The 11,461-nt window shown below is 32.3% G+C and overlaps 1 long non-coding RNA gene across 2 annotated transcripts; it reads right to left on the bottom strand.

Moving 5' to 3' along the window:
• Positions 1-8,059: 8,059 nt before the first annotated feature.
• Positions 8,060-9,934, bottom strand: LOC102621439 (uncharacterized). Of its 2 annotated transcripts, none has more exons than XR_008053089.1 (2): positions 9,657-9,934; positions 8,060-8,924 (listed from the first exon to the last, which is right to left on the bottom strand). It is a non-coding gene; the product is annotated as an uncharacterized LOC102621439 (long non-coding RNA). The 2 variants fall into 2 exon arrangements; XR_008053097.1 differs by having other exon boundaries at positions 8,060-8,921.
• Positions 9,935-11,461: the final 1,527 nt, after the last annotated feature.

Here is an 11,461-nt window from a genome sequence, read left to right as displayed (position 1 = left end):
TATGAAAAGGAAAGATAACATGAAACTCACAATTCAATATTTTGTTGCCCTAATAGATACTAGGAGCTTTGCAGTGGCACCAGCTAAACGGAATATTTAATATCAAATGACGACCACAACTTCCAGATTATCTTCAGACTTTGAACTTGGCTGCAGGTAATTTTGAATCTTGTTAGTTTACTGCTATTAAAATGTTACACAAGAAAATAAAATAAGCAAACAGGTTGTGGTTACGTACCTTATTTATAATTACACTCGAATAATGTTCACTTCAACTTGGGAAGGAGCTGGTTTGACAGTACAGGCGATGAAGATAGTTGGAATGGATGTTATTACGGTGCTCGTGAGACGTAGAAACCAGTCGAAGCAGCGCTTTCACGGAGAGGCTAACACTGAATAACAGAGTGATAAGATTATGAGACACAAATACGCCACCAAGAAAAGAGATGGAGCCAAAATGAGAGAGGCAAGTGTTGATATTGCCAAGAGAACGGATAGTTTTCCACAGCGTACAGAAAGTTGGCGACGGATCCTGAGGTGGAGTTTGACGGATATGAAGAGGTAGATCAATAGTAACAGCAGGACAAGAATCTGAGAGAAGAAGGGGAGCTTCAAAATGGGATATAAAAGAATCTCACTGGTACCATCCTGGACGGCCCAAGAATTGCCATCTTGAGATTTCAGGAACGTAAAGAAGATTATAAGATTTAGTAATGGCAGAAATAAATACCTCAAATCAATAGAAAATTTCATGCTTATGGTGATGCTCAAGTTTTCTAGGGGAAGATGTATTTAATTTACAAAAATGCTAAATGTTAAGAGAAGAATGAGAGAAAGGTGAGCGAAGAAGGCATGTGCTGAGAGAAGAGATAGAGAGAGAAGCAAAACGGCAGACTCACTTTTCTCTCATTCTTCAATTTATAGTGAGCTTTTTATGTCATGAAAAATTGGAAATTGCGTGGCAAATTCTTTTGACCAGTTGCACATGCTGTCCTGTTGATTGGCTGGTTTTTGGAAACTCGATCATCACCGTTTGTTCAAGCAAAGACCCAAATGGTGAACTAACGGTGATGATCGAGTTCAAAAAGAGAAAAAGAAAAAGAAGTAAACAGTGATGTCTTCAAACTTTTTTTCCCCCCTGAGAAAAAGGCTTTTAATACAGTTCTTTTCTTTTTCCACAGATTGGTATTATTTCTCAGTATTTGCTTAATTTACTGCAATAAATTTTCAAAAAGTGTTCAATCATAATGAATTTTCAACCATTATCCTATACGAATCATTAAATTATAAATACTGATGTTAATCAAATATCAAGTAGAATTTGTTTTTAATAGATCAATTAGTTAAAGCACATTTGATACACTATTTAGAACTTATTTTTATCTAAAAATTGATAATAGGACCAAATTAAGTAAATTGTATTGTTCATGTCACTGATACAACAAATAAATGATGTAATGCTATTTGTTCATTATATTAAATTATATTTCTCATGTCACATATTCAATAATTTATTATATTACCTCTAGATTTTCTCATTCTCAATATATGCTTAATTGTAATAATTTTTTAACAACTGTTCAAAGATAGCTTTGCTCCGGCTGTGTGTGATTGACAAATATATTATTAAATTGTACAACAACGAAAAAGACGTGAGTTGAAATTGTTTCAACGACGTCAAATGTTGACCATATCATTTTTTGGGCTTTCTCTCATGGGCTATTTCTTTCTTCTTCTTTTTTGAAAAATCTCATGTGGTATTCATTAGTGCTTTTATTTATATTTTTAGTTAGTCAATCTACTTTTATTGAACTGGGAAACAAATTGTAGTGTAAGGAATAAATTTATGTTTAAAAAAATCAAAACAAAAAAATGATAATAAGAATAAATTTATATTAAAAAATCAAAATTAAAATATGGATGGATAAGATTTGGCAGAGATGATTGAGTTTAATTATTATGAATAAGATTTGGCAATGGCAGAGTTGAATAATTGTGGTGAAGTTTAAGCTCCATGATACCATGACGAAATAAATATTTACAGTACCCTTTACAAAATTTTGGTTGCCTCTATTTAATTTAACCCATGCTCAGTTAATTTCACTCTTTTTTATTTAACTCTTATTAAATCCTTCTTATTTAAATCAAAAGGATTAAACCTCAACGAGTGTTTCCCCGTAGGCTGTATCTCCTCATAAGTGACTTAGTCACTTAACAAGCGTTTTGTGAATGAAAAACTATGTAATCAAAAAGAAAGGAGAAAAACTAACTACTATACAATACAAGTGACTTAAACAAAAACGTCATACACAAAATAGAATCCCGATCCAGGATTACCTCTGATGTCAAAGTTAATTTATGGCAAAGGTATTCTGGAATTTGTGCATGAAGGTTGTGGTCACCTCTTAGCTTATATGTTATGTGAATTTTGTGTTCAAACGTCATTTCACAGTTCACACGCTTGGGCATGTCCAGTGCTATCATTTTTAATTTCCCAATGGCAGGGCCTTGAGTTTTGATTTATTTATTTTCTCCCCTTTTTTTGTTTTCTTGACTTTCTTTCTCTCTGCCGGGACCGGGGAGCTTGAGCTTGAGTTTTGAGCTTTAATTAGATCTATAGTCTATAGTTTACGGCATTCACAAATGTGACACATTGCAAATGTTTGAATTAACATTTGAGAATATAATACGTCACATCTGTGAAATGTCTGAATTGACATTGGAGAATATAACAAAAGCCGAGTCCCACATTTGTGAATTCAGACATTTCTATCGGGGTCGCCTTCAACCACGTGGCAGCCGATGGAAGAAGTTTCAATCATTTTGTGAAATCTTGGCCCTTGGGCGTCCCGCGTCCATGTCCCGACAAAGGGCCAAGATTTAATAATCAGCTGATCCCTACCATAAATCAGCTGATTTAATAATCATCTGATGGGTGTAATATTGGCGTGATGATGGCAGGAATCAGGAACCACACATGAAGCTTTAAAATTGGATACAAAAGTATCTTACTTGTACCATCTTGCATGTCCCAAGAGTTGCCATCCTGAGACTTGAGGAACATAAAGAAGATTATAAGATTTAGCAATGGTGGAAATAAAAACCTCAAATCAATTGAAAAACTCATGCTTGTGAGTATAAGATTTGGCAGAGATGATTGAGTTTAAGCTAAAACTAGAGAGCCCTGAGGAAATTTTTATAGTCAATATTGATGCATGGAATGCAACATGTGGTGATTGATGAAACATCGAAGTATTTGGGGGCACTAAGTGTCGAGTGGTGATTGATGGAACATCAAAGTATCTGGGGGCACCAAGTATCAAGTGGTGATTGATAGAACATCAAAGTATTTGGGGGCCCCAAGTGTCAAGTGTGCAGCCTATGGCTGGGCCACATTGAGATTTAAAAAAAACTAAAGTTGGGACAAAAAGAACTGACTTGAGAAAAGGTGTTGCAAAGCCGAAAAGAGGATGTGGAAAGAAAAATGGATTTGAGGCCTAGTTGCGGACGACAAGGGTTGTGACACATTGCAAAACGTCTGAATTAACATTTGAGAATATAATATGCCACATCTGTGAAATGTCTGAATTGAGATTTGAAAATAGAATAAAAGCCGAGCCCCACACTTGTGAATTCAGACATTTCAATCACGTGGCTGCCACTTTTAATCATTTTGTGAAATCTTGGCCGTTGGGCGTCCTGCGTCCATGTCCTGTCCAAGGGCCAAGAGTTAATAATCAGCTTATAATCAGCTGATTCCTATTATAAATTTGAAGTGCAAAATATGAAGTCTAATGAAGGGCTAAAGAGATTTTATTGAAATGAAAGAAAGAGATTTAATCATTTTGAGGTGGGATATGCAGGAAAGTACCTGGAAATAACCTGAAGTGCATAATATGAAGTCGTATGAAGGGCAAGAGAGACTTTATATAAAAGAAAGAAAGAGATTTAATCATTTTGTGAAATCTTCTGGTCGTCAAGCAAAGAAATAACCCGCGGATTAGTACCCTTTATTCGCACTATCTTGGTAGACGTCAACAAGACGCAAGCTAACACCGGGCATTTTATTTTACAACATTATATGTAATGTCGAAGTAATTGTTACTAGTTGGGGCGCATTTTTATTGGATAAAATTGTGGCATTTTCTTATACAATAAAACCCAAGGCGCACCACATTTTGAAATCAAAGTAATTGTTATTATTATTTTTTTAATTTTTTTTTTTTTACAAAATTTTATCCAACATATTATTCTTGGTTATTCAGAATTACTTTTAATAAGATGTAGAACAGCAGAAGTTAGACCAAATTATCTTTAATAAATGTATGAAACTATGATCTAATCGTAAACCATTTACTAATAAAACCCAAATAGGAAGGCGTTTTCAAATTGATATTGTTTTATTAGCAGGTTGCCCACACTTGTCTTCTTTGATTCCATTTCTTTACATCCGTTGGATTAAAGTTTTGATTTATATTTTCCTTTTTCTTTCTTTCTTTTTCTCTGCTGATAAAGTTGTAGGTTGAAGATGCCAGGAGCTTTGAGTTTGAAGAGGATTTATATAGCTTTGAGGTTGTGTATGCAATTAAAATAAAGATAGATAGACAACGTTGTCTATCTATCTATCTTTTTATTTCTTAATTGTCTATCTATTCATCTTTTCATTAAGGAAATGCTTACCGGTAAATTTCTTATGTAAATTAAATAGACGATTGGTTATGGAGAAAAAGAGGATGGAATCATATTAAAACGAGTGGTTATGGAGAAAAAAGAGAATGGATGGAATCACATTCATATGGATGAGAAGCGCATATAGCTATTCCAATCAACATCACATTAATTTCCTTTGACTCTACGAAAGCCTTCCCAATTAAATAGAAATCACTCAAAACTCAATTAAACAGAAATTACTTTGATTTTTCAAACAATTATTTAGTCTCCTGTCCAATTGAAAAGTCAAGAACACTATGTAAGCTTAATTATATGGAAACAATCATTCCACCATAATCATAATCCTTAAGCGCTCGTAGGGAAAAAAAACAAATATATATATATATCTTTGAAACTATGAATATATTGTTTCTTTTTATCATTACAAACATGATTTTAAAGACTTCAAATTTTTTCATAATCTCGGCAAATGTAATTTGGTGCAGACTTTTATTATTTATAATGTATGATTAAGATATAATTAATTTGTATACTGTTATCCACTGATTTGTTAAAGCAAATTTATATAAGAGAGATTTTAATATTTCTTTGGAGATTTATTAATTGATGATTGATAAAAATAAAAATCATAAAATAAAAATCTAAATCATGCATGATTAATAACATATAATATCAAAAAATTGTTAAATGGCAAGTAAAATCTATAAACAAAGGTTGTAGATTTTGTTTTTGTTGTTTTATTTAAAATCTAAATGTTTCTTAAGTTTGAATACCAATATTTGAAAAATAAGTTTGTTTTTCTTTTTCTAACATTTGAATATAAGTGACATCTTATTTATTTTTATAAATAAAAAAAATTCTCAACATTATTTGACAATTATATCCTTATAAATAAAAAAAATGATTAGATTTTATAATTTAGAAAATGAGTATATTTAATATGTATATTTTTAAAATATATTATTTACTTCTCATTCGGATAAAAATTATAAAACTTTTTTTATAAAAATTATAATTTTTTTTTTATTCAAATGTAAATGTCTAAAAAGAATGAGGGCAAAGCAAATAACCCATTCTCATTACAATCGGGACACCTCAGGGCAGCAACCTTCCCATGCAGTTGCATATTGACGATCAATTTACAGCTGCCATTGCAGCGAAAACAGGGGAAAAACCTGACATCAGCACAGCCTTGACACACACATTTGAGCTTCCTGATGGATATGTCTTCAATCAACTCATCATACCAACCCTATTCAACATCAAATTATCAGGAAATAAAAATGAAACTAATATGATTTTTTTTCTTTTTTGATAAAAAGGTCTCCCTTTTAAACATTCAACTAGTGAATAATATATAAAAGGTGGGCTGGATTGTTATTCACCCAAAATACAATTTCAGATTGCTCCAAGGCTAGTCTAGCTAAGTTATGAGCTATTACATTCCTGGCTTTTGGAGTACATCGAATTGATTATGTTGTTGCCTTTTAATACAAGATTTCAAATCAGATATAACCCAAAAAATTTCAGCTCTTGTGCTTTTCTTGTTCAGAACCAGGTCTACAACCTCCCGTGAATCAGTTTCTATGATTAGTGGCCAACATCTCACCTTTTCTGCAATTTTAACACCAAGTCTTGCAGCTTCTGCTTCTGCATAACCTACCTCCAACTGAAAAGAAGAAGGTTTCGTAGCTGCTGCTATCACTTTGCCTCTAGAATCTCTAATCACAGCACCCTAATTACCAACTCTTTTCTGCTCAACCGCAACTAATGCATCCACATTTACCTTAAAACAACCTGCTGGTGGGGGTCTCCACTTGTTATCTACATTAGACTTTTCCCTCAACGATGTCTGCAATTGTGACAGCTGGATCTTTTTGTATGAATGCACAACTGCATCTGCTTTAGCTGCTGATAATTGGGAATCTATGTATGTATGTATGTATGATATTGCTGGTGCCACTGTAAGGTCCTAGTACCTATTAGAGTAACAAAGTGTAGAATTATAAAACATATGTCATCTTTTCATCTTTCCATTTTGTAATTAAATAAGTCATCTCTCCATTTTGTACCTATTAGTCTGTTGTTACCCGACCAAGTTTTAGTTGCTATCTTCGGCTTTTTCTTAAAGTACTTTTAGCGGTAGCGGACGCAGCTAGATTCTCTTTTTTTAGTGGGCATTACTGTCCACTTGATCAACGGTATATTTGACAAAATTCCGTGTCTAAATTTTTATGCTAAAGAAAAATTAACCGTTTAACTACCCTGAGCATTAAATGTGTAACGACTTTTATAGATATATATTATTGCTTGCAACTTTTGCATGGCTGCTGGTTAAAAATTATTATATAGCAGATTTCTAATTAAATTAGAAAAATACTAAAGCAAGCACAGCAGCTTGAATCGATCACTGCTAGGCTTCGAGTCTTTGAAACTGACCCCCGAAACTGCTAGCTGCTTGAACATTCATAGTGACGACAACAATATACATACATACATACATACATACATGTAAATTAATTGGTTTATTGAAAATAATTAGCGAATGAAACCATGATAGTGAAACGTCGATAAAAGTTGAAGCAGAGCTTAAACAGAGAAGCTAACATGGCATAACAGAGTGTTAAGATTTTGAACCACGAGTAGGCCACCAAGAAAAGTGATGGAGCCAAAATGAGAATCAAATGTTGATATTATACAAAAGAATCTGATTAGTACCATAACTTCCCAGGATTACTAATCGAAAACTAATACACAAATATTTTGTCTGAAAAAGCCAATTAAAGAGCAATATAAAAAAAGCCAATAATTAATGCAAATTAAATTCTAGAAAAATTGTTCAGCCAAAGACTGCAAAATCTTCATGCATGTGACTAATTGACTATGCCATTGTGCTGCATTTGAGGAAGGAACCAAAGAAACACATAACCGTTAAATTCTACATGAAATTATGTTGAAATCTTACACGCATAAAAATTCATTGGTCATCTTCAACTACTAGATCTTCATTATTAACTGGCACATCTGTTTTCTCGATAATTTTGTCTTGCACATCACGAATGGTATATATCCACCGGTGTCACCTCAGGAAATTTCTCAGTTACTGGAGATCAATTTATACATCCACAAGCACTGATTTACACAACAATTATCTCCCAAAACCTAATGTAAATTTCAAAAAGACTAATTTGATTGCCTAAACCATAACAAATTTCTCAACAATCTGCTCCAAATAGGATCCAAATGTTTCGATATGCGTGCACCGAAAAACGGTCTTAGAAAGAGTGATTTTGATTTTTCATTCAACAAGAGTGAGAGTGATACAAACAGATTGTTTTTACTGAAACATAGAACGAAATGAGAAGGAAATAGAATATAGAAGAGTGAAAATAGATCAATTTGAGGGAGTTTATGCCGTCAAAATAAATATGCAGTGTTCTAGAAACCAATAAACTTCCAAATTCAACTTAATTTGCACTAAAATTATAATCATTCCATGCTGTATCTTAATCCAACTATATTTAAAAGTAAGGGACTTCATAACTGATAACTCCCTCATCTCAAATTTCCTATAGACAAGTGGAACTTTTACTGTCTTTTGGCATCTCAAATTAAGATTAGCTCTATATAAACATGAGAAGTGTTTACATTGGCTGAGGAAGCTCCTTCTTGTTTCCACAAAGGTAAATATATTTGGAATTCTTGACCTTCTGGAGGACTCTATACCTTCAGGCTTATGAGGGGAAGATGCCAGCAGTCTTCAGCTAACCCAATTGAACACACCCTCCTCTCCTCTATTGACAAAAAAGATTGCACTGCGGGGATCTCGTAATCAGGCTTTGGTGTGGGGCTGAATCCAATTAAGGCTTTAGATTTATAGAAACCCATGGTCTAATTCAACCCAAGAACTAGTTTACAAATAGAAAATTTCTCAAATTCATACAGTTAGCCTAGTTATTATTCTCTTCCAACGTGAGATAATATCCTCAACAAGATTCCCATCTTACGGCGCTGTTCAGATATGGTACATATAATGGTAGGCAATCTGTGTGTGGGGCTGAATCCAATTTAGTGTAAATCATTTTTTGGCCACTCACCACAACACCATCAAGGCAAATTTTGAGGTAACTTGGGTCCTGCATGTCTATGGTGCAAGTCATTTCTCTTAACAAATTGTCTACCTATACTATTTACTTTGAAGTAAATTGAAGTTTGATTCAACATAGAGAGATTTGAGTACCATCGTATATCTACTGCAAACACGCATCAAAATTGATTAACAGATTATTTATTACAAGTAGACAACGGATGAAATTATTTTATTTTCAAATTACGAGAGGAAAAAAGACTATTTATGAATGCAATGTATATTCATTCTTCTCTTAATCCACAGGTAATTAAAGTTTCAAATAGATGTGCACATGTACTGGCCTAAAGTCTACCAAGCTTCTAAGTTAGTCTACTCAAAACAAACTTTTCAACATTCACATTTTGATAAATTGGTTACTGAGTTTCCAATTAGTAATTGACCTGTGGTCATTAATACACGCACCCGCTTATATGCTTGTGGTACAGTCACACCGAATCTGTTATAGACTAATTAAATACAATATGTTTCTTTTACTAGCTAAATGATTGGATCTTCATTAATGACCGAAGAAGAAATTATAACAACCCATGCAAGTATTAGCACTTCTCCTAAAGCTAATATTAATGAAACAAAACAACTTCAGGTATTTCCCAATAAGCCACTAGATCAGGATCACGTCCACAATTCAATATTCCACATGATTTTTCCATTTCATGAATTAGTAGGTCTGCAATTACTAGATTAAAAGGTAATAAAATTAATTACTTAACATGCATTCTAAATCATCCTTAAATTTGATATGTTGGGTTCCAGCTGTAGGCAAAACTTTGGATAAGTACAGAAAAATAAAATAAAAAAGAGTAAAAACGAAAAAGGAAGAAAATATCGATCAAACCTCTTGTTGAGGAGAAATCAAACGGAGGGGCGGCGCTGGTTTTTTTATCTAACCCTTGAAGCCCCGACGCGCTATTTTTTTTTTTTTGGGTTACGTATGAATTATTTTCCACAAAGAACTTAAACTCGGGAAGAGAAAGACCAGGAGACATACATAGCCAAAGGCATCGACTCAAAGTCCTGGTGCCGCAACGTGATCCAATCCTTGTCCCTGATGATATAACGTAGTCACACTTGTCATCTCAAGAATCATTGGACAAGGCATACTAACCATATACGTGTGGGGTCCATTTTGAAAACATTAGGTGGAGTATGTTATTTATTTTTTTTATTTTAAATTTATAAATGTAAAATCTTAATTTATAAAGCTGAATGGGTATTACAAATGGGGATCCGGACACCTTGCCACAGTTGTAAGGGTGTGTTTGAAATTAAGGTTGGGCAGCTGTATCTTAAAAATTATAGTACTAAAGTGTTTGGTAAACACTAACTCATGTATTTTGGAAAATACATTAAAATACAATAATTTTATCAAAATTATTATTTTAAATTTATATTTATTACATATTATTAACTTTTATTTCATAATTATAGTTTTTTTCCTACAGCAGTTGTAATTTAAAAGGTACATCGCCTCAATTCTAAACACATCCTAAGGTGCCACTAATTTTTTCTTTTGTGACATTAAATTTCATTTGACCACTTATATTATTTTTTATTTATAAGTTTTTGTTCTTTGGCTGGTGACCTTTTAAATTGTAGTTTTCTTTATTTAATATTATTTAATTTTTTAAAAGAATAATATAATAATAAGCAAATGACTAAATAATATTTATTTTTTTAAGACTCACTACTAATTAAACAATATAAATTTGAAACAATCTGAGCTTATGTGTTTAAGATTTTAACTCTTCATTTTTTTTTGAGTTTTTGATAAATATTAGAGAGTATAATGTTAATAATCAATTAGACAAATCTTTACGGTTGAGACTATTTTTTTCATTAAATCTAACTATGAATACCTAAAATAATTTATAAAAAAAATTGGTGGTACCTTATAACTATTGTAAGGTAGCTAGATCTAGGTATATGAATAGAAAACAATCAATCTAGCTACTAAGAAAAAAGGGTGGGCAAACTCAATCTAACCTAATGGACCCAACCCAACCCAATCGAACCCAACTTAATTTTTACAGGTTGAGTGAGTTATTATGAGTTAATTGGGTCAATTTTTTTTAACCCAATTAACAATTGGGTCGGGTTCGGTTAATTAGTGGGTTGTGTTAGTTATGATGATCACATTTAACCCAACCCACATAAATAATAATAATAATAATAATTCTCAATTTACAAAATCCTAAAAATCTAAATGACTAATATATTTTATCCTCTTTTTATTCTTTTATAAAAAAGACTATTTTTTTCTTGAATTTACTATCGACTCTACTATCAAAATTAAAATCACTCTCTTAAATCTCAATTCTCAGTCAACTAAGGTATTTCTCTGATTTATTCATTCTATATTCTTTACTTTTTTCAAACAGTAGACCATGAATAGAATTTTCATGCGATAATATATTTATATTTGATTTCAATAAGTTTTATTAAAAGTTTCATATCCTTTTCTTTATTTAATTTTTAATTTTGATTCAATTTTCAAATCTTCAACCCAACCCAACTCAGCTCGATGATTTAAGGGTTGAGTTGGATTGAGTTGAATATGTTTTATTTAATGAGTAGAGCTATTGGCACCCCCTACATTATTCTTACAAAACCCCACTTCAAATAAAATTACAATTAAGGACA

This window comes from Citrus sinensis, chromosome 1 (genome assembly GCF_022201045.2).
Source record: "Citrus sinensis cultivar Valencia sweet orange chromosome 1, DVS_A1.0, whole genome shotgun sequence".
NCBI classification, from domain to species: Eukaryota; Viridiplantae; Streptophyta; class Magnoliopsida; order Sapindales; family Rutaceae; genus Citrus; species Citrus sinensis.
Note: the sequence above shows the minus strand (reverse complement) of the source record. Positions and strands in the feature narration are given on the sequence as shown.